This window comes from Lactuca serriola, chromosome 3, assembly GCF_051521515.1.
Source record: "Lactuca serriola cultivar US96UC23 chromosome 3, Lser_US96UC23_V15, whole genome shotgun sequence".
Lineage (NCBI taxonomy): Eukaryota > Viridiplantae > Streptophyta > Magnoliopsida > Asterales > Asteraceae > Lactuca > Lactuca serriola.
Window position 1 is genome coordinate 123,991,083 of NC_136410.1, and position 20,935 is coordinate 124,012,017.

At 36.4% G+C, this 20,935-nt stretch overlaps 1 pseudogene; it reads left to right on the forward strand.

Annotated features, from left to right (window-relative positions):
* The first annotated feature begins 415 nt into the window (after positions 1-415).
* LOC145095685 (secreted RxLR effector protein 161 pseudogene) lies at positions 416-1,372 on the forward strand (annotated as a pseudogene).
* The last annotated feature ends 19,563 nt before the right edge of the window (positions 1,373-20,935 follow it).

The window sequence follows — 20,935 nt, forward strand, 5'->3', positions numbered from 1 at the left end:
TCACGGTCACTGTAAACAAGTTGTACCCTACGTTTTCAGTTATAAAGCGTGTGCAAGCTTGTTTCTATTCTACTTCTACTCCAATTCTTGTTCTCTTTGATTGTTTGATTGTTTGATCACTGGTAAGATCTGTTTTCAGGACCTTACATGCTCGAGTATAGGACGGATTCTTCTGTCCTTATATGTGGATGAAATGATTATTATGGGTGATGACCATGATGATATTGAGTCATTGAAGCATGATCTAGCTCATTGATTTGCTATGAAGGATTTGGGATTGTTGCATTATTTCTTGGGTATTGAGGTAGCTTAGTCTAAGAAATGGTACCATCTTCCAAAACTAAATATACATCTAAGTTGTTCACACGGGCGGGCCTCTTTGACAATCACAGTGTTGATTCTCCTTTTGAAACCGATGCACAGTATTCCTCCTAATGATGGTGTTCCCTTGTCCGATCTGAATCTTTATCGCACTGTTGTGGGAAGTTTGGTCTACCTCAAAGTTACTCATCCAAATATTGCTCATGTTGTTCATGTTGTCAGTCAGTTTGCTACTGCTCCTACCTCTGTTCATTGGGGAGTTGTTCTCTGTATTTTGAGATATCTTTGTGGCACTCAATTTCAGACCCTCTTGTTTCCTTCGATTTCTTCTCTTGAGTTACGTGCCTATAGTGATGCTGATTGGGATGGTGATCGTCAGGATCGTAAGTCCACCACTGTATTTTTCGTATTTCTTGGAGAGCCTCTCATTTCCTGGAAGAGCAAGAAACAAGACGTTGTCTCTAGATCTTCCACGGAGGCTGAATATCGTGCTATGGCTGTAACTACATGTGAGGTTATCTAGTTACAGTGGCTGCTTGCGCATATGGGAGCTCACATTTCTTCATCTACTCCCTTGCATTGTGATAACAAAAGTGCGATACAAATTGAGAATAATTGTGTTTTTAATGAGCGGACAAAGCACATTGAGATTGACTGTCATTTTACCCGTCATCACCTATAGCTCGGGACCATTTCGCTTCCATTTGTTTCATCAACCTTGCAGCTTGCGGATATTTTTACGAAGGCTCTATCAGCTTCTCGATTTCGGTTCTATGTGACAAACTCTCAATGCTAATTGTTGCGGCATTGTGAGTTTTAGGGGGGATGTTAGCCTATATATTATTAGCCCACTTGTTCATGGGTCATTTAGTCTTTAGCTCATATCCACTTTATAATTTGCAATCTTTATCTTTTTTATTGAGAACCCTTGTAATTTTTCATTATCATAATCATATGACAATGTTATCAGTTTCGAAATAGCCATGTGCACATTAATGATGATGAAGACAATGTGAAGGAGATGTTGCTGCAACGGAATGAAAATATATGATTTAGTTACGAGATGAATTTACTGAATAGTTAATACAAAGTATGAAATGAGTGATTATAAAAAAAATGTTTTTGTAGTTTATGACTTATACTTTGTTGTTGTAAAATCAAAATTATTTAAATTTTAATGTTGCAAAGGTTTTTTTTAATTTAAAATTTTAGTTTATTTTAATTTCAGATTATTTAACAGGCTACAAAGGTTTACTACAAATGTTTGCTTCATTTTTACTTTTACAAATATACAAACATTTTAATTCTAAAAAAATTAGCATCAAAATTAATACAAAAAAGTCTGTCTACGTATAAATATGGGAAAAAAATAATAGATGATATTAAATTTTTGATTAGAAGCATCCGGAAGTAGGGAACACATACTTAAATTTACATGTTTTTCATTAAAGCGTTAATTTTTTTTTTCTTTTTTATTATTTATTTATTATTTTCAAATAAAGGCCACGTTTGCTGACTTCTTTGTTTGATATTTTTCAAATAGTAATTCCATCTCCTATTGCAAGTCCTCAAGTCAATAAAATCATTATACAAATATATATATATATATATATATATATATATATATATATATATATATATATATATATATATATATATATATATATATATTTGAACGATATATATGATTAAATAAAACTAACAAGATGTTAGATAAGCCGTCAAAAAAGATATCCGATAAAAGTTATATAATAAAATTAAGAATTATTGGAGAACGACACCATTGATTCTAACTAGTGTTATATACGTCTGATGGTGAGGTTGATTGATGTAAAAAAAATAGATTTATTGACTTTTTTATAGCATCATGCTTTCATTTGTTCCCATTGGAATATTTTATTTTGACAAATTTACCCAATTATAATTATATAGTTCACATAATTTATATTTTTGGAGAATTTCGTATAAGCATTTATTAAGCTTTAAAATACCATATTTGTCCGGCCTAAAAACTAAATATCATATTTAAGTCATGCTTTGTGTGCTAGCTAAAAAACTATTTTTTTGTAGAAAAACTAGCTGATAGCTGAAAAAAAGTAGTTGTTAAATAAAAAGTTAGCTGATAAAAAAATAACGTTTGGTAAAACTAGCTAAAAATCTAGCTGAAATATATAAAATTATATAAAATAGCATGTAAGAGTATGTGTTCCTATAATTAATTAAGGGGTCTATTTGTAAAATTTTAAAAAAGCTCCTAAAAAAACTAGTCTAAGTAGTTTTTCAAAAACCTAACTTATAAGCCACTTTTTGGCTTACCAAACATCCCTATTCTAATAAAAGAATAACTTTAACCTCCTTTTGACATGTGTCATCATATTAGGCCTCATAATTAATACACATTTTATTCTTTCTTTGCCATGTATCACCTATTAAACCTCTTAATTAATGCATGTCACAACCTATTAATTCTCTATTTCAAATTTTAATATTTTCACTTTAATTACAATAAATTAATAACAATGGAATAAAAATTAAAATAAAATTAATACAAATTATAAGGTGATATAATTTCACATATTTATTTAAATTAACGATTATAATTGATTAATAATTTTGTATTCTAACTATTAAAGTTTAATTAATTTTGTAACCGTGATTTGACGGGTTATAAACTAGTGACAAGATAAAAAAAAACTCGAAAGATAAACTAGCTGTGACGCGCCAAACACATTGTTACCATTCATAAGTATAAATAAATATTATTTACCCAAAAACTAAATAATATGTTTTAAAATTATATAATCAGATTATATATTATATAATCATATTAATTAATAATAGAAAAAAATAAATTAACCGAATTGCCTTTAGATATCAAAAAGTCTTTTAGACATAAACAGGAGAATTGTTTTTCAAGTTATCGTAAAAAGTTTCCAACTTGCATTGAAAGTTCAAAATCAAAGTTTTTCTAAGTTTTTGGTCTATGATACATTTGAAGAGTGGATTTTATCCTTTTCATTTCTTTTTTTCATTTTCTTTATTTATTTTGGTATTTAAAAAATAAAAAATAAAATTTCTCTCTCTCTCTCTCTCTCTCTCTCTCATCAAACTCAATACTTTAGCTTTGCGAATCAGCATCTCAAACGAAATACAAAATCTTTTCTGTGTTCAAAAAATTTACTCATCACAATACCAATTTTTTTTACCAAGAGCTGATAATCATCGGTCAGTCCATTTGAAGTTGCAATCAAAAACCTAACAAATCCATCTCCTCCATTAATGAATCCATGTAACAAACACAAAATTAAAACACATAAATAGAAAATATTAAAACCTGTCAGTCAATAAAAATCACTCACAAACTTATCTCATCCTTTAACGAATTCATCCCCTTTGTTTTCTACAATTACATATATGAAATTGAACACTATTTACACCTGTATTTTGTGTTTTGGGTCATTGAATGAAAACTGAAAATGAAAAGTTGGATCGTTGACTTTAAATTTCGATTTATGTATTTAAAAAAGTTTATACCAAGTGGTACTTGAGGTACATGACCCATAAGGGGTTAGGCCCAATTTGAAAAATTGGGCTACTAGTCGGCCTTTATGGATCTTTTGGTTTTGGGACTCAATTTTTGTTACACCCCCAAACCCGAACGACAAAAACGTTCGGGGGCGGAGGACGTCTTGTGTAGTATCATAACAATTCAATACTAAAAAAAGCAAACACAACCATCATATGCGTAATTGAAAAAGTTACATCATTGTATGTGATGTTTCAAAATTTCAATTACAATATGATGTCAAAAGATTTATTTAACTCCTTAGCGTCAAATCTTCAAAAGTTGTTGATAACATGTGTTACTGGTTCCTGAGAATACAAGTTAATTGAGAAAAAGTGTCAACATTTAAGTTAGTGAGTTCATAAACATTTGTATGAATAAAAGTATGCCATTCATTGAGATGAAATCACGTTTATTTCCAGAAAATCCGATATTTTCTATAAAACGAGGTGTAATTCGTTTGATTATAAAATGAGAGTGTTTATCCCAGAAAATCCTATATTTTCCATAAAGCTAAATTGTAGTCTTATAAATTCCATGACCGAAAAGTGAAAGTATATATGCCAGACTTAGTTTAATAGGGTGTAGTTTTATTCATAAATAAAATCGTTTGCAAAGATATGTATTTACGTAAAATGAGCGTACTATTGATTTCACATAAATAATAACGTTTTGTCGTTTATCATATGAGTTTTCATAACCATGCTGAAAATGAATTAACTGTCTCGATGTTCTTCAGGCATCGAAAATATATGATATTTGACACCCATAACCTGCCAGTCGTGTTGTAGCTAACAGCCAGAGTCTGGGATCATCAGTCTCGTATAGATCTATACACAAGTATCACGCTCTCCGGGAGGAGACTCTGGTTATAAAACAGGACTTGCATATAGGCCTTTGGTAGGTACCCTGAAAACGAATGACTCACAAATTTCCAACGAGATACGTGGTTTTGTAATGAAAATATTTGCGTATGAAATTGTTACTCTTTCGTAATAAAACATAAAATAATTGTTTGTATATTAACACAACTTTCTTGATTTTTACTTGTATCCCCCCACCCCCGCCCCCCCCCCCCCTAAAACATGGAAAAAGTTATGAAGATGTAGGGGTATGAACTCACCTCGAGAGTGATAATGGTTTTGATATCGGGATAGGAAACAGTGTTGAATAACTATGAGATAAAAGAAAAGAACTTACAAAAAAACTTGTACTCTAACTTGGAAGAGTTCACTAGATTGTAAAGCTTAAGTTACTTGAGAGAGAGTGAGGGTGAATACGATTTACAGGAAGTGAAAAATGAAGAAATGATCTATTAAGTATCTTATATATGAAAGAAACTTATGAGGAGGTGATGTGATATGTTCATTGATAATTGAATCAAATCACATTGGGAAGCTGAATTAGGATAAGATATGAAGATATTTAAGGAGTTTACTGCCTAATTGAAGGTGTTTGCTGCCAACATGACCAAAATCAACCCACCAAAAGAGAGTTTTCGACCAGTATGGAAGGAATTTCGGTCCACCATGACCGAAATCACGTTGTTTACTCTTCAAGATATAGATTTCGGCCTTAATGGGCTTTAGGAAATGAGTTGTTGGTCCTATACTTCCAACTGGAAGTGATTTCGGTCAAGGTTTCTAGAAGAGGGGTGTGTTTACATGCTTTTGATTTAATTCTTTAACTGACATTAACTTATAACAATTAAATCTAACATGGTTGTTTACATATGTACTATAAGCATAGTTTTACAAATCTAAGTATGTATAACTTTGAATGGGTATGGTTTTCAAAATATTTTCAGACAATAACTTATATAAACATGCCCTTATGGCATTCCAAATTCTTATTGAATAAATGTTATGATGAGAATTCACTTGTAAACAGATGTAGTTTAGACTTTTATTGGCTTGAAATAACGAGTTGTTACATTGTTCCCTCGTTAGAGGTAATTTCATCCCGAAATTATTCCTATAGTGTAACACCCAAAATCCTGGAGGTGAAGTTGGGGAAGGAAAAACTCTAAGTCAATGAGTCAACTCGCCGAGTCCAAGGAAGAACTTGACGAGTCGGAGCAACTTCCGTGTCACGGATTAAGTGGCGGACTCGACGAGTCGGGGGACTGACTCGACGAGTCTGTTCTGGGTTTGGAAACCCTAAATTTGGGAATTGGTGCCCTATTTAAGCATCATATTCTTATTCCCTCAGCCTCATCTTTACCACCCAGACCCCAAACCCTCACCCATGAAACCCTAGTGCATCTTGTGAGTGTTTGAGCCACCTTGGTATTTTTTGTGAGCTCTTGAAGAGGAAGAAGAAGAAGAAGGATGTTGGAGGTTCATGTAACGCCCGTAGATCAGGGCTAGTCAATTTAGAGACGATAGGCGTCAAAAATGAATTTTTGATGAAATATTATTTAGAATGAATAATCTTAACTAAGTTATAGTATATGTTACAAGGTTTTCGTGCATATAAAGAATGCCAAAATCCGAGTTATAACGAAGAAGTTATAACATGTCGAAGTTTCGCGACAGAACCGACACGACACAGCGCGACGTAAAATGTGAATTTACGTTAGAGGAATATTTAGCCTTAGAAATCTAAATGAAAGTCGTAGAATACGTTAAACCATGAGCATGCATAAAAAGAATGCCCAAATCTGACTTCGTATGAGGAAGTTATGATTTTTCGAATTTCGACTTAGCGGTATGCAGCCCGAATACTCGATTTGAGACCGAGCGGTTTTTAGCCAAAACAATCTAAATGAGAATTGAAGATCTCATTAATTGTAGTAAAACGATAAAAAGATAGGCAAAAACGGACGTCGGATGAAGAAGTTATGATTTTATAACGGAGTTTTCCTGTCCCGGCCTACTAAAAATAAATAATAAAAATAAAATCAAAATTAGCCGACGGAGTCTAAACGAAAGTTGTAGATCGAAGTCTCACCTACGCGTGGATATAAAGAACGTCGAAAACGGAGTTCGTATGAGGAAGATATGAATTTTTGAAGTTTATTAAATATTTTCGAAATTAAATTTAAATATAAATTTTCGATATTATCCAAAGGGGGAGTCACCGGGCTTATCCAGGTTACGCCCCGCGTAACTTAAGAGTACGCCCTGCGTAAATCGCAGATCCAGACCCTATAAATGGGAGTCGAGTGCATCCGATTCAATTGCTCATTTCTCTTCTTTCTCTCGCATTTTTGCATCGTTTTTCGTGCAAGAATTATCCCGAAGCCCCGGTATCATTCCCGATCCCCGAAGCAAGTCCCGAGGCCCCGAAGATCCCGAGAAGTGAAATTCCCGAGCCGAAGCTCTACCCGCGAGAAGTTCGATTTTTGTGGAGATCTTCCAGATCTAGTGAAGAATACTACTTCTGCAAGTCGTAGTGCTGTCCGATCATCTTCTGATCAAGTGAGTGTATACTACCTTTCATAAACACGATAATAATACAAGTATGGTTCGAGTGTATTAAGTATATTGTTGTTTATATGTGTGAGTGTGTGGTTACTTTTTTGTAACGCATAATTATGAAGTATTTTATACGAAATACGTGTTATGTGTATAATTTTTGTTGTTATGTGTGTGAATGTATATTCACTTTCTTCTATCTCATAGATCTGATTTATTCTCTATGAAATACGTGTTATGTGAGTGTGCCTCATCTGTTATGTGGAATAGGTATTGAATGAGAATGTTATACAGGTTTTAAACTATGTATCAAAATATATATTTTTATCTACTAATATGTTGGGTGGAATATGGGTAGATAGTTGATGTGTGAGAAACAGATGAGAGGCCCTGATGTTGTTGTTGTTGATCTAGTTATTCAGCGAGTATGAATTAGAACAAGAGGTTAATTTTAGATCCGGGAGTATGGATCAGGTAAAGAGATAAAACTTGTTATTAGTCCGGGAGTATGGATTAAGACTAAGTTAATTGTCCCTAGTCCGGGAGTATGGATTGGGCACAATTATTGATCCGGGAGTATGGATCAGATCAGGGTTAGGGTATAGTTAATTGTACTTATTCCGGGAGTATGGATTGTGTACAATTATTGATCCGGGAGTATGGATCAGATCAGGAGGTTAGTTTTAGATCCGTGAGTATGGATCAAGTAGTTTTAGATCCGTGAGTATGGATCGGTGAAGAGGATAGTTTTAGATCCATGAGTAGGGATCAGGTAAAGAGGAAAATTTTAGATACGAGAGTTTAAATCGTGTCATTGTGAGGATCGATGGGGTGGGTTAAGAGTTGCCTTTATATGGTGAAATTGTGCAAGTTTGAATGTTCCATATTTATAAATATATGATATAACATTGTGGGATGAAAACCCTATATGCTCACCAGGCTCCCAAGCCTGACCCACTCAGTTTTCTTTGTATCACAAGTATTAATACGAAGACATATTTCACAGAGAGATTTAAAGGAGATATAAATCAATTGTGTAATTAAATGTAAGTTCTGTTTATGCTTATATGTCTGTATCAGAACATGACATCCCGAGGTTTTATTATTAAATAAAAAATACATTCCCTTTGAGAAATGTTTTGATAAGTTATTATCATGTCTTGTTTTGGGAGCAAATTCCGCAACCGTTGTCTTTAAAAGATTACTCTGATTTTATAAAACAAAGCATAAACAAAATCAGTCTTTTCTGGCCGTGAAAATGGGGATGTCACAGTTGGTATCAGAGCATTAGTTTAAGCGAACTAGGAATTTGTAGGAAATTTCTAGACTTAAACTTAGAATGCTAAGTAATGATTGTGAGGAGTGTGTCTAAAATATGTTAGGTAGTACACCTAAATTGACACAAGCACTAGTTATTTTAGGAATGATGCCTAAAATGTTTTTATGTGCTAAATGTTTTGTGTGGTAGCTATATTGGTGCTATTATTTGTTCGGATCTATGGTCTGTTGCCGACCGAATCTGGAAACCTTATGTGTATAGGATTCTAAGCGTACGTCTACGATATTAGAACTAGCACGTAAACGTTTCGGAGTGATAAAGATGATTTGAATATCTATCGTGAATAAGGATCTAATTTCACCTTATTGGGTGTGTAGATCAAAAATGGTGAGAACAAGAAGTGGGGTTGGAAATGCTGATGAAAACAGGAATCAACCACTTGTGGTTGAGCAAGCACCTATTGTAGCAGCAGCACTAGAGCCGATGACAATGGTTGGGGTGCAAGCGATGATACAAATGATGTTGGATCGCCAAATGGAGGAGACAAGGCGATTACTCCAACAGAATCGTGAGGAAGTGTCACCTCAAGTGGAAGAGCCTGAAGTGAATGGAGGACATTCAGAGGGAGGTAACTACAGTGGGATGGTTGGACGAGCAAAATCCCCAGTAGTAGAAAGGAATGGCCCAGAGAGGGAAAGAAACAGGGATGGGCGTATGTATAAAAATTTCTTGGGCGCCAAACCGCCAAGTCTTTCTGGAAGCCCAAAGCCTGTTGAGATTATGGACTGGATCTCCGAAATGGAGATGGTGCTTGAGAGTTGCGACTGTAGCAACAAACAGAAGACTGTCTTTGCAGTTAGACAACTGAAGACCGAAGTCTTGAGCTGGTGGAAGTTACTGGCAGATATGATGCCTCGAGGGGAAGCCCTGAAGATGTCTTGGGAATCATTCCTGCAGCAGTTAAAGATGCAGTACTGCTCAGGGATAGATCTGATTGATCTGAACAATGAATTCTAGAACATGAAGAAAGGTAAATTGAGGATTGATGATTATGCTACTACATTTACCGAAAAGATGAAGTTATTTCCATACTTAGTGCCATCTGAACTCTCAAAAAATTGAGAGGTTCGCAAATGGACTGTCTGCCGACTTTGGCCCAACGGTCAAGATGGCAACTACTTTGAAGACAGCAGTCCGAGCAGCTAAAAATGTGGAGACCCAGTTAAAGGAAAGGGGTCTGGAGAGAAACGAGGTGGGCGAGAAAAGAAAGATGGAAGGATCTTCAAGGTCCGATGAGAAGAGAAAATTTTCGAAGTCTGATTCGAAGAAGCTCGAAGAAGGAGCACAATGGTGTGACAAGTGCAAAAGGAGGCACATTGGGGAATGCTCTAAAGAAATGACCTGCTTTAAATGCGGGAAGACTGGTCATTACGCCAGCAAATTCCCAACAAAAAGAGAAGTCTGCTTTAAGTGTGGCGAAGAAAGGCACTTCAAGCAAAACTGCCCAAGAAGAGAAGAGGCTATAAGGCCAAATGCACCACCCAAGCCAAAAGCATTCTGCATGATCCTTGATGAAGCAGATGGCAATGCAAGGAATCAGGAATGAGGATTTTATATCCAAAGATCAAGTTATAAAGTAACGATATGAAAAGTAACATGTGGTGTAGCCTACTGGAGGCGTAGTATAGGGTGAACTTGAACCTTTGTGTAATCTTTTCAAGAAATAATATAAACCCTAGTTTTGCTATCTGATGTGTTGAATGATTATGTGATTTTCTTGTATGGTTACTTCGTCGACTGCGGGACAATACTTGGGACGAGTATGAGTAGGTGTGAAAGGTAGTAGATGCATATACTACCCGAAGCACAAGACTCGCACTTGGATCAGGGAAAGTCACAAGGTTACCAAGAAGCTAATAATTGATTCCGTTTTGTTCAAGTGTGTCATTACCCTTGCTTCGGTACTGACTAGTAAGATGGTTATTATTCCGACCCTAGTGGTCATATCCAAATTGAGTCCGACTACGAGGAGTTTGTTACGTGGTTCATGGAACCAAGTTAGTTGTAACATCTGAATTAAGTTAGAAGGTTGAAGTTAATGCGATTGATAGTGTCGCGCTCGTTGTTAAAAGAAGTTTGTAGGTAGAAATGCTACATGCTGAAATGTGATTATATCACATTAGAATATGAAGGAAGGTATATTTCATTCTGGAATTTAACTTTATTAAAGACCAAGTCTAAGCGTCGCATCATGCGATGAGAGGTCGATAGAGCACGACCCATTGGTTTGTTACAATAGATAATTAGAACATGGGATGTTTTACTCTGATAATTAGAGCTCGGGATGATCGCAAGGCACACACTAAGAAGTTTTAGCCTGGGATGTTTTTACTCTGATAATTAGAACATGTTTTGAAATGATACTTTAATTTGATATATCTGTCTTTACACTTATGGTTTATTTAATGTTTTAAAAAGAAATTTTTGGTCTTGATTTTTGGGATGTTACTTATAATGAGTACATCATGGACTCAGGAAAAGATGCGGGTACTTTCGTTGCATCTGGTCTTCTTGTTCTCAAGTGAATTCGGGCCCTCGCTTAGCATTCCAGCGGACCTTCACTATCGGTATACGACTTTGACTTGTTCGTTTGACTTCCCTATCCATGATTTCTACTGGTTCTTCCACGAAATGTAGACTCTCATTTATCTCAATATCCTCGAATGCGATCGCAAGGGTATTGTCAAATAAGCACTTCTTTAATTTAGATACGTTGAAGATAGGGCGCATGCTATTAAGTTCATGGGGTAGTTGGAGTTTATAAGCTACCGGACCAATCCTTATGAGGATTTCAAATGGTCTAATGTACCTTAGATTTAGTTTTCCACTCTTTCTGAAGCGTATCATGACCTTCCAGGGTGAGACCTTTAACAGAACACGGTCACCAACCTGAAATTTCAAGGGTTTTCGTCTCTTGTCTGTGTAGCTCTCTTCTCTATCTTGAGAGGCTTTTAGTCGTTCACGGATTTGAACAATCTTCTCGGTCGTTTCCCTGATGATCTCTGGACCAGTAAGACTTCTATTAGAAACTTTCCCTTTAGCTAGTTAGGTATCCCCCACTTCCGCCCAGCATATAGGTGATCTGCACTTGCGACCATAGAGGGCTTCGAATGGAGCAGCCTTAATGCTAGTGTGATAATTGTTGTTATTTGAGAACTCGACTAGGGGCAAATGAGTATCCCATGCCTTACCAAAGTCGATTACATAGGCTCTCAACATGTCTTCTAGTGTTTGTATCATTATCTCACTATGTCTGTCTTTTTGTTGGTGGTAGGTTGTAGTTATGTATAACCTAGTTCCCAGGGATTTTTGAAGTGATTGCCAGAACCGAGAGGTGAATCAACTATCTCTATCCGAGATGATAGATATTGGTGCATCATACAGTTGTACAATCTCTCTAATGTATGTTCTGGTCAATTTCTCCATCTTGTCTGTTTCTTTGATTGGTAGGAAGTGTGCAGACTTAGTTAACCGGTCGACGATCACCCAGATTGTATCGAGACCACCTGTTGTCTTGGGTAACTTGGTTATCAAATCCATCATAATCTACTCCCACTTCCACTCAGGTATCTCTGGTTGTTGTAGTAACCCTGAGGGCTATTGGTACTCTACCTTTACCTTGGCACAAGTCAGACACTTGCCCACGTGGGTAGCAATTTCTACTTTTATGGTTGGCCACCAATACAGTTTCTTGAGGTCCATGTACATCTTGTCTAAACATGGTGGTAACAGAGTATCATCTCTTGTGTTCTTCGTTCATGAAAACTTCTCTGAATCCACCAAATTTCAGTGTCCAGATCCGATTCATAAGATAACAAACTCCGTCACCCTTGATTTCTCATTTTTTTATCCATTCCTCTTAGGGCTACACCTGTCACATTCTCTGGTTTCAGGGCCTGTATCTAAGCTTCTTTGATCTGTGCTGACAGGTGGGAATGGATAGTCATGCTTAGAGATTTTATCCTCCGTCCTGAGTACTCCTTTCGACTAAGGGCCTCTGCTACTACATTGGCCTTCCCAGGGTGATAACGAATTTCACATTTGTAGCCATTGAGTAGTTCTACCCATCGCCGTTGTCTCATATTAAGCTCTTTCTGGTCAAATATATGGTGAAGACTTTTTTGGTCTGTGAAGATAGTGCACTTTGTACCATAAAGGTAGTGCCTCTAAATCTTCAGAGCAAAAACTACTGCTCCCAACTCCAGGTCATGAGTAGTGTAGTTGACCTTGTGTGTTTTTAGTTGTTCTGAGGCATAGGCAATAACTTGTCCTTGCTGCATCAACACACAACCTAACCCTTGATTGGATGCATCGCAGTATACTACGAAATCTTATGTCCTATCTGGTAGAGAGAAGATAGGTGTGTTGCACAGGGCTTGCTTCAGAGTTTGCAATGTAGTGTCTTGTTTCACTCCTCAGCTGAAGGTTACACCCTTCTGAGTCAGGGTAGTAATTGGTTTAGCGATCCTTGAGACGTTTTGTATGATCTGCGGTACTAGCCAACAAAGCCTAAGAATTGGCAGATTTTCGTTGGCGTTTTTGGTGCTGACCAATTCTTGATTGCCTTAATTTTGGAGGGGTCCACGTGAATTCCCTTTTCGATGACCACATGACCTAGGAAATCTACTTTCCAAATCCAGAATTCGCATTTTGACAACTTCGCATAAAGCTTTTCCGCTCGTATTGTTTCCAAGACCTGACGAAGGTGATGACTATGTTCCTCCTTACTTCGTGAGTATATGAGTATATCATCTATGAATACGATCATGAATTTGTCTAGGAAAGACTAACATATCCTGTTCATTAAGTCCATGAACACTGTAGATGAATTGGTTAGTCTGAAGGGCATCACTACTAATTCATAGTGACCATAACGCGTTCGAAATGCCGTCTTGGGAACATCGCTTTCATGGACTCGTAATTGGTGATATCTAGATCTCAGGTCGATCTTTGAAAAGTAAGGGATATGTATTTTTAATGGTAAGTTTGTTCAGATCGCGGTAGTCGATGCACATTCGGAACGATCCATCCTTCTTCTTTACAAACAATACTGGTGCTCCCCAGGGTGAGAAACTCTGTCTGATGAATCCTTTGTTTATTATTTCATATAGTTGGATGGATAACTCCTGCATCTCTATTAGGGCTAGGTGATATGGTGATTTGGCTATTGGGGTAGCTTTAGGAATAAGGTCGATTCGAAATTTGACCTGTCGCGTCGGTGGTACCCCTGGAAGATCTTCAGGGAATACGTCAGGAAAATTACAGACTTCAGGAATGCTCTTGAGGTCTTTCACTTCTTGCTTTTCATTCACCAAATGTCCCAAGAATATGTGGTATTCCTTGCATAGGTATTTTTGAGCTTTGACTCATGAAATGATGCAAAGGTTCGTACTGGGCTTATCGCCGTAAATGACGAGGGTTTCGCTATTTGGGAGATTAAGGCAAACGACCTTCTCGTAGCATAGAATATCAGCACGATGGGGACATAGTCAATCCATGATGATGATGACATCGAACCTTTTTATTGAGACTGGCATCAGGTTGATTTGAACAGAATGATTGTTTAGTGTGAAGGTACATTCTATGTATATATCGTTAGAGTTTTCCATCTTTCTATTTGCCATTTCGACGGTGAATGTTTCGTTTAATGATTTTGGTGCTTGATTGAGTAAATGTTTAAACCTGTGGCTTACAAAACTCCTGTCAGCTCCACTATCAAACAATATGCACGCATAAGATTCATTGAGGAGAAACGTACCCATGACCACAGTTGGAACTGCTATTACCTCCTCCTATCCCATTGTCGATGCTCTTCCTACTCCCCTAACATTCCTTGTTTTCGGGAAATCCCTCTTAATGTGCTCTATTTCTCCACATCCGTAGCAAGTGTGGCTAGCTCCTACATTTCTTGACACGCACCGACATGGTGGCAGTTACAATTATTGCATTTCAGTAGATTCCCAACATATTGTTTAGCGAGTGTTAGGGCTACTACGATACTGACGGCGTGAGTTTCCACCACTTATTGTCATTTGGGGGTTTCCTCTGTTTTTTTGCTCTTTCTCTTTCCCTAAGGTCTTTTTCTATTATCACTCTATTTCTATTGTTTAGGGGCGGCTGTTATCATGCCATGAAGGACTCCATAATCAATGAGTTGTTGTGCCCAACGTTTTGCGCTGTCGAAAATAGTAGGGTTGGATGTTATCACATGCCCTTTGATCTGGGATGACAATCCCCATGTGTATCTTTCCACCTTCTTCGCTTTAGTGGTGACCATCCTGGGACACAATACAGAGAGATCAATGAATCTGGCCGTGTAGGCAGCGAGGTCAGATATAGTCATTTTGAGGTTCCACAACTCAAGTTCCAATTTTTCCACTTCGCCCCTTGGGCAATACTCCTCTAACATTAAGATCTTCCGGTCTTCCCAGCTCATGGAATTTGCCACTTGGAGGGTTAATGCTTTGACATGGCTCTTGCACCAAGTAAGAGCTCTGTCAGAGAAAGTCCAAGCTACATATTTGACTTTACTTGTTTCCGGACATGCACATATTTCGAATACTGATTCGGTCTTCTCGAAGCATTGCATTAGTGCGATTACGCCTCCATTTCCGTTGAAGGTTTTAGGTTTCTCGTTGGTGAAGTCTGTGTATGAACACTCCCTGGGGTGTCCATGACTTTCGCCATGGTTCGAGTGGTTAGTACCATTTCACGCTCCACTATCACCGCTTGCGTTTATTTGTGTTATAGTGGCTACTACGGCAGTAGTTGTCGTAGCTTGGAACATATATGGGTCATATTGTGGAAGTGGTGGACTATTGTTGAAACGTCTGAGATTCCTTCTTGGTGGCATCTTTCTGCCATAGAGTTAAAAAGTGAAAAGACAGTATGTCTTCAATAATAATTGTAAGTCGGGTGCTAATGAACTAATTTTATTAGTTTATACATGCATTATGTTCCGACTCATAATATGTTTTGTATTCAATTCATAATAGAAATTTATGTAAAAATAAACTTATGAATTCCGGTAGTAATACCCTTAATTAAATTTTGTGTTTTGATCCTTATTATATTTTTCTGAAATAAATAATCATAGATTAGCATGAGTAAATGAATTGTAATAACGAAGTAATGAGATGGGTGTTAACTCCCAATGAAGTAAAATTCTTGTCAATGTCTTTGATATATCTGATACATAATGTTTCGGAAAATTTGACCTTGATACCGATCTATAATACATCAAAGCTTAAAGGAAAATCTTGACAGCATTACGATGCCCTGAATGGTATAAACGCCTAATCACAAGGTTGAGTTTATATGTAGATAAGAGTAGTATTTAACACATATCCACAGTCCTAGTCTATATATGAAAAATGTGAGTAGTGTAAACACTACTCGTGGCAAGTGCTACTCTGAGTGCTGGACTCTGCCACTTCATGTTCTGCTTCCCTCAAACATCGCTCAAGCATAGCCTGATGGTCCCGAAGTGCTCTAATTTCAGCCTATGCAGCAATCATTTCCTCTTGAAGAGCTTCGGTGTGTTTCCTAGTCTAATCATGGTCTTCGTCCAAACGACGAAGACAAACAACAGTATTCTCGGTGGTAGCACCAATCTCCATGGTTTGGTTGGCGGATGCTCTTGTTTCCACCCTGGTTAGCGATACGGAAAATTATGACCGAGAGAGCCCTGTTTGATGAACCTCCATTGTAGAGGATATCGAAACTTCTTTCCATGCCATAAGGAGGGCGTTGGCCTTATTCTTGGCGCCATATTTGTAAGTCTATGACCCATCTTGGTGTAGGGCCATGGAAGTTCTGTCTGGCTGTGGGGTACCAGACGGCTTGCGGTGGATTGTAAACCTCTGGATCTGAGTCGATGCCTTCCGAGTTCTCTTCATATTCGTCTTCGATTGGATCTTCTTCGTAATCCTTTTTTGGATCTTCCACAATCCAAACTTTGTTTCTTTGATTAGGAAGGTGGGGATCTCCAAGTAAGTGGAATCCTACCATAAAGTCTATTCGAGAAGTTGGGATAAGAGGTACATAGATAATTTGATTGTATGGTTTAATGTATTACAAAAATACTCCTGTAGTATTCTATGTTTAGAGGTTCATTGTATAGTTTGTTGGTAAGCTTAGACTCGTTCACTACAACTATTCCTCGGCATACATTAGTCACATTCTAGATAAATATAGTTGATCAGGCTATATTCATCCCAAATCTAATTACATACCCCGAAACCTACTGGTAGGGTTCAACTTATCTTAATACTTATCGTTTTATTATTGTTATGATACCCAAATAGTAAATATACTTGTACTTATACTTTTATAAAATACCCTAATATTCTAAAGTATACTTGTACGAAAATGTTGATAGAGAGTTTTTGTCCCATTGTATTTATAGTTTGTATATCTTATGTGGTTCGATATACTTAGTTCACTATAAACAATGCTCAGATACCAATCTGTCACACCCCAAACCTGAATGGCAGAAACGTTCGGGGGCGGAGGACATCATGTGCAGTATCATAACAATTGAATAGTAAAAAAAGCAAACACAACCATCATATACATAATTCAAAAAATTTCATCATTTTATGCGTTACATGTTTCAAAATGTCAATTACAATATGACGTCAAAAGATTTATTTAACACCTTAACGTGAAATCTTCGAAAGCTATTGATAACCTGTATTACTGGTTTCCTGAGAATACAAGTTAATTGAGAAAAAGTGTCAACATTTAAGTTGGTGAGTTCATAAGCATTTGTTTGAATAAAAGTATGCCATTTATCAAGATGAAATCACGTTTATTTCCAGAAAATCCGATATTTTCAATAAAATGAGTTTTAATTCGTTTGATTACAAAATGAGAGTGTTTATCCCAAAAAATTCTATATTTTTCATAAAGCTAAATTGTAGTGTTATACATTCTAAGACCAAAAAGTGCAAGCATATATTTCCTACTTAATTTAATAGGATGTAGTTTTATTCATAAATAAAACCGTTTGAAGAGATATGGATTTACATAAAATAAGCATACTATCGATTTCACGCAAAAATAACGTTTTGTTGTTTATCATGTGAGTTTTCATAACCGTACTGAAAACGAATTGCCAGCCTCGACGTTCTTCAGGCGTCGAAAAGATATGACATTTGTCACCCATAACCTGCCGTTCGTGCTGTAGCTAACAGCCAGGGTGCAGGATCATTAGCCCCGTAAAGATCTATACACAAGTATCATGCTCTTCGGGAGGAGACTCTAGTTATAAAATATGACTTCCATGGATACCTTTGGTCGGTACAATGAAGATGAATGACTCTCAAATTTCCAATGAGATACGTGGAGGAGACTCTAGTTATAAAATATGACTTCCATGGATACCTTTGGTAGGTACAATGAAGACGAATGACTCTCAAATTTCCAACGAGATACGTGTTTTGTAATGAAAATATTCATGTATGAAATTTTTACTCCTTTCCTTATGTTTATAATATATAAGAATAATCTTATTGTTATATAATCGTTTTCTTTCCCCAAAAGGGTAAAATAATGTGATTGTTTCCCAAACTATACCTATTATAGTTTAAAATGTATTGTTTCGTTGAAGATGATAACCATTTCGTTTTAACATATTTTGCATGTAACTGTTTGCAAATTTGGTAATAACGTTATGTCGCATGTTTGATATTTTTACGTAAAAGATACCTAAATATAATAAAACATAAAATAATGGTTTGTATATTAACACAAGTATCGTGTGTTTTACTTGTATCCCCCCCCCCCCTTAAAACTTGGAAAAAGTTATGAAAATGTAGGGGTATGAACGCACCTCGAGTGTGATAACGGTTTATATAACGGCATACGAAACGATGAACTTCGATTTAAAACACGTAACAATAGCCGTATCCTAATGTTTAAAAACATATCATTGTGTGAATAAGATGGTCTAATGGTTTGAAGTGTTGAATAACTATGAGATAAAAGAAAAGAACTTACAACAAAACTTGTAGTGTAACTTGGAAGAGTTCTTTGGATTGTAAAGCTTATGTTATTTGAGAGAGAATGAGGCTGAATTCGATTTACAGGAAGTGAGAAATGAAGAAATGATCTATTATGTATCTTATATATGAAGGAAATTTCTGAGGAGGTGATGTGATATGTTCGTTGGTAACTGAATCAAATTACATTCGGAAGCTGAATTAGGATAAAATATGAAGATATTTAAGGAGTTTACTGCCCAATTGAAGGTGTTTGCTACCAACATGACCGAAATCAACCCACCAAAAGAGAGTTTTTCAGACAACATGGAAGGGATTTCGGTCCACCATCACCAAAATCATGTTGTTTACTCTTCAAGATATAGATTTCGGCCTTAACAAGCTTTAGGAAACGAGTTTTTGGTGCTATATTGGTGGAACCTGGAACTTAACCACTAGCAATCTGTAACACTTTTGAAGATCCGAAGTCAATCTTAGTTCTGAAACAGATGTTGGTATGAAGTCAATGTGTAATCCTGAATAACAGCTTGAGTCCGGATGAAAAGAGAAGATTGCGTTTTAGTGTTCCGACGAAAATGAAGGCATTCCGGAATGGATGTTATGTCCGAAATGTTAACCTGTCTGAATCAGTATTTTGTCTCGTTGTACTAATTATATTTGTCACTTAGCTTGATTTAGCTTATCGTAGGACTTAGTCTCTTTTGTCAAACATGGATAATCAGAGTGTCAAAGGTAACTCTATTATCCATTCCTATGTATGTAATCAGTTAGTACGATTTATCATGTTCTCTTATTTATAGGAGCTTTCAATGTTTAATCAAGTGACACATTATTCAAAATATCTAGCACTATTTCAGTTTACTTCACTTTCTAAATTATTCTCTCAAGCATTCTTCTTGTTCATCATTTATTGTCTTTACCTTGATCATTATCTTCACTCTTCATTAATATCTTGAATACTTTGTTGATTGCATTAACTCAGACTTGACTGGTCTTGCCAGACTTGACTGGAACATTCCTTAGCAAGCAGACAATGATCTTAAGCATTAACTCAAGGTTTGAGTTTTCAAACCTTGTCCCTATGCATCAAATCGTTTGTTCTCACAATTGTTATCATAGTTTGAGTGGTTGTCTTTTGAATCCATAAGATTAGATTATAGTTGCTTTGAAATTACCTTGGTATTTCAACCATTTCAGTGTTTAGGATAAAAGTTCTTCTATATACCACTTTTGCTTGAATATATCTTGACTTCAATGGCTAATTCTATTCCTCAACAAATGTATTTAATGCATATACAAAATAGCGTGGATTGCCATACTCGTTCCGCACTACTAGTTGTTGAAGAATATGATCATTGGAAAGTCGGAATGGAAAGATTTTTATTGGCTAAAAAGAAGGGTGAAGCTATCTGGAGATCCGTCAAAGAAGGTCCTCGTGTTCCAGTTAGAACAAAAGTTAGAGATGATGCTGCTCAAATCATTTGTCAAGATGAACAACGCCCAACTCCTTTCACTCCTGACGATATTGAAAAGTTGCATGTTGATCAAGTGGCATTCTCTGAAATGGTGTTTGGCGTTCCACCATCTCTCTTTAAAAACATTAAGTTGTGTAAATCTGCTAAATAGATGTGGGACACTCGTCAAGATTTTATCAAAGGTTATGAAAATATGAAAGACAAGCATATGCCTTGTAAACGATTTTGACATAAATAGCCTAGGTAAAGGATGGGGACACATGAAGTCTTGTATTCAAAGCAATGGATCTCTAAACAAGTTGAAGCTTTATCAAGTATTTGATGAACTGCAAGGTCATGAATCAAACATTGCTCAGACATTAAGAGAACCCTCCGGAGGTCCCCTTACTCTTGTCAATTCCTTTGAACCGTCTATTCCAAACCCATCCATCTCGTACCCTCTCAAATATGTTGATCCACATGTTCAACCCTCCCTACCTATCCTATCCACTCAAAGCTATCCGATTGATGGTACTCTTGATTCTAAAGCCATGGACTCTGAACTCCATTTTCAGTAGGAGTTCGGACTACTATCCATGAAATACAAACATCCCTTCAATCCATCTCATAAACCTTATCACAATCTATTTTATGCTCTTCATCAAAACAATCCTCAAACTTACTCACCTCATCAAAACAATCCTCAACCATACTTTGCTCTGCAACAACAACAAACCACTCCGGAAAACCCACAAGCCTACAAACCAAACATCTCTAAACCCAACTCCACTCCTGAACCTCAGCAGATTCCGAAATCAGACAAACCAAAAATT